The sequence below is a fragment of the Pinus tabuliformis genome, chromosome 9 (genome assembly GCF_031772625.1).
Source record: "Pinus tabuliformis cultivar Carrire ecotype Pingquan chromosome 9, CPIR1, whole genome shotgun sequence".
NCBI lineage: Eukaryota > Viridiplantae > Streptophyta > Pinopsida > Pinales > Pinaceae > Pinus > Pinus tabuliformis.
The window spans coordinates 1,651,030,331-1,651,034,265 of NC_142307.1; the positions used below are offsets into that span (position 1 = coordinate 1,651,030,331).

General features: G+C 35.8%; 1 long non-coding RNA gene and 1 pseudogene across 1 annotated transcript; one reads left to right on the plus strand and one right to left on the minus strand.

Moving 5' to 3' along the window:
• Window positions 1–409: 409 nt before the first annotated feature.
• Window positions 410–1,816, plus strand: LOC149155182 (uncharacterized). The gene is made up of 2 exons (XR_016262847.1): window positions 410–969; window positions 1,306–1,816. It is a non-coding gene; the product is annotated as an uncharacterized LOC149155182 (long non-coding RNA).
• A 795-nt stretch (window positions 1,817–2,611) lies between these two features.
• Window positions 2,612–3,511, minus strand: LOC149155183 (deoxyuridine 5'-triphosphate nucleotidohydrolase pseudogene; annotated as a pseudogene).
• Between the last annotated feature and the right edge of the window lie 424 nt (window positions 3,512–3,935).

Genomic DNA, 3,935 nt, shown 5'->3' on the forward strand with positions numbered 1-3,935 from the left:
TATGTTCTTTTCTTTTCTACCTAATGGTTCTTGTGTATCACTAGGTTCTTCTCTCCGCTGTTGGTGAAGGCCTATAGATGATGGTTCTTCAAATAATATTGGACCAGCTAATTTCTCTATAAATTGACTCCAATTTTCCATACGTCATTGCTGCACAAATGCAGTTGTGACAAGTACATAAAGTAATCAATGATGAGCTAAGTAATCATACTTCCATTTTTTATCCTGTGTAAGTATAAATTGTAATCACCTCAGAACAAAGTAATCGAAATATTAGCTTTTTTATTCCTTCTCAAATGAGCCAAAAAAATAGAAATGATGGGTGATGCATAATGAAGCATGTCCTTCCCAAGTCATATAGAGTGACAGATTGTGATCTTTCAGCCCAAAGGGCAGAGATGGTCACGATTACCCTCTTCCTAGTATCTTCAATGGTTTCTCCCTCACCTAAAAATGCTCATCAAGTAGCCATATATTCAACCGGGTCCTTAAACCATTATTTCCATTCTATATTAGTAATATTTCTTGAGCAATGCGATCTTTTGTGACTGTGAATGAAATATCTACTACATGAGTACTACTGGTTCTTAAGATAAAAGGAAAATAACTTGGCCATAGATATACCAATGTTCTCAATCCATTGAAAGAATTGTAGCCATCTCACTCCTCAGAAAATGTATACAACTATTGGGTTGCTTAATACCGTTTCTGTAGTAGTTAGTTCCTGCTAAAACAAATTCCCCCTGCAGGCTTAACCGCCATACAAACAAACAAAACTCAGAAAATGAACAGACTCAAACCAATAGAAGGAACAAGAGAATCACAACATCTATTAAATTTACTGTGTTTTAAAATGCAGAGTGAAGCTGCCTATTTACAGCAAGCTGGGAGAAGTCTAGGATTTCACAAGGTGGTTTGCTGGTATACCAACAGAGCATTTAATAATTTACCTAAGTGAATTTAAACTGGGTACGTACATACTTCATAGTAATAGTATTTTATAGGCAAGGATTTCAATTTGATAACACTTCCAATACCTCGATAGCAATTTAAATTCGTTTTCAGTAAAAAAAGAAAATGATAATAAGAGATGGGATGATATTTCAAAACATCCGGTTGTTTAATTAGTTTACTTTAGCGTACTGGGTACCCTAGAAAATATAATGTAGATATTGTTTTTGTAATTTATTGCTATTATATATAATAGTTATTTGACTAGGAAGGATAGTTAATTATTGTTTTTGGTTTTTATTATTTAATAATAAATTTGTGATCAAAATTTTGTTTTCCCATCTTATCAAACAGGTGTTAAACAAGTGGATGGGGAGATGGGCTCCACTGACCATCAGTAAGAGTCGTTTCCCACCTGCAAAACAAAACCAATGAAGATCAATGCGCCGGAAAAGTGTGAGCTTGGACTACCTCTAAACTCTCCAAATTTCCCAGATTTATTGATAAGGAGGATGATGAAAGGAAGGAGAGGCTCAAGAGAAAGCGAACAGAGAAGAAAATGGATCTGGAGTCTGAGATATGTTAGCTTGAAGGCTGAGTCCTTGACCTCCCATAGTTTTCCTTGATAGCATAGTGGATATATTCATAGTGAATTCTAGTCATGATTTCTTAAGATATGGTGATATTTCATAGTTAAATGCCTTGTAATAGTATTTTATAGGAAGTTGGCCAGTTAAGGAAGGAGTGAAATTTCTGAAATAAAGAGTGAAACAGAGCCAACCTTGGATGATGGAGAAAATTGTCGGGCTTTAGGTTCCTTAATCACATCTCTTCAATGTACTGAATGCATTCATGTTTTTTTCTCTCTATGAGAGTTTGAAAAGGTTTCCTTGAAGCGGACTGAAGCTTGGGGTATCTTTCTGTTTCAATATCTATCACATGACATATGACTTTGTCTAGATACTGGCAAACATCGACGTTTAAGTTTCTGCTTATCTCAAAGACATAGTCTATCTGTTTATTCACAGAGTCATGAAAGCAAGATGAGGTAAAAAGTTCGAAGTATTATGCCTTGTGCCTCTTCCAATAACACTACTTCCTCATACAGGAAACGATTTCCTGATGCTTCTCTCTTTCAACAGATCACAAAAATAACTCTTGAATTTATAGCTTAGGCAAGGAGCGCAATGCATTTCAGGTTCATCCTCGAAATCCTCAAATTCACCCGTCAAAGTAATCATGTGCAAGATACCTTTAATGGCATCCATCACTTTCATAAACTAAACCATTCCTTCAGCAGAATTATAAAAATGTCGAGGCAATGCATCCAATTGTGACTACCTATTGGAAAATGTTAAGTTTCTTCTTATCTTAAAGACACAGTCTATCTGTTTTTTGAAAAGAGTCATGAAAGCAGGATGAGGGAAACACTTCGGAAGTGTTATGCCCTGTGCCTCTTCCAAAAGCACTAATTCCTCATACAGAAATCATTTTCCAGATTTATTGATGAAGAAAGAACAAAGAGTTTCTCACAGGTATTCCAATTGCCATCCATTTTACAAAAATGAGATAATATGGAAGCAATTTTCACCTATACATGGCCTTCTAAACAGGCGCGAAGAGGCTAAAACCATAAACAAGCATCATCAAAAAATTACATTTAAACCCCCATAGACCCAAACCCACAAACTCCCCTGAAAGTGGAATCCAAATCCTCCACTTCCAGAACCTGCGGGGTGAGAATTTTCTCAATAATTAACTGAGCAATATGATCTCCAGCCTTAATCTCAAAACCCTGCTCAAAGTGATTGAAGAGAACAACACTCATTGGACCACGGTAATCTGCATCTATGACACCAGCACCAACGTCTATCGAGTGCTTCCAAGCAAAGCCCGAACCTAGGAGCTATACGAGCATATGTGCCTTCGGGTATGGCAATGGACAAATCTATTGGTACCAAGGCCTTCCCTCGGGCGGGCACCACACAAGAAGTCGCACTAGATAGATCATACCCAGCGACCAAAGAAGAACTTCCAGACGGAAGAATAGCATTAGGCGAAAGATTCTTTACATGCAATATTGGCTCATAGGCAACTTTCACGCCCTTTTTATTAAAATATGTAGCATTCCCACTCAGCTCCATGCCCCCTGGGTAGCCTGTGCCAATAATTCTTTTACTGTTCTTTCTCTGTCATCTTTAACTTAAGATTACATGTAAGGTGAACATTCTACTATTCCAGGGATCCAAAAATATATTTCTATTGTTCTTCATGGTAAATAACACATGTCCTCTGATGCATATTCACTATATTTAGTCTCTATAAATCAATGAGTATATCTTTGAATGTAGTTGGTAATACCAATTGCACATGTCTTCTGATGCATATTCACTATATTCATCCTGTATAAATCAACAATGAGTATATATTTGAATGTGTTTGCTTTTCATATAAGCAAATTTGTTATGCATAAATCAACTCCTCTGGACTTTCATAGCTTGTGGGATGGTCATGGAGGAAAGCAATTTTGAGACCCATCATAGTTGTTGAAACCCGTCATGGCCGGTATTAGTTAGTTTAGAAAAAGCATTGGATCCTGGTCAAATAAAAACAGGTCAATTGTTGTACCATATGTAAAGAATTATTTTACTGAGTGTCTTCTGTGAGCGCGATGATCTCCCATCGGAGAGTCTGGCATACCATTTTGATAGTTATGTTTTTATAACCAATTCATTATTAATGCGGTTTAACATATTTTTTAAACCTAATCAATTTATTTTAATAAATATAATACATGTTTTAAATATATCTTGATATTTATTTATTTTTAGTTTAAATAATAATTTCTTAGGTATCCTTATCCAAATTGATATAGATAGCTATTCAGTTGTTTACCTTCACTTTGAATTAGGCAATCTTTATCTAGATACAGAAGTGTGTAAAGAGCTTCAGTGTAAACAACGTCAATGGCTATTTATGGCTAT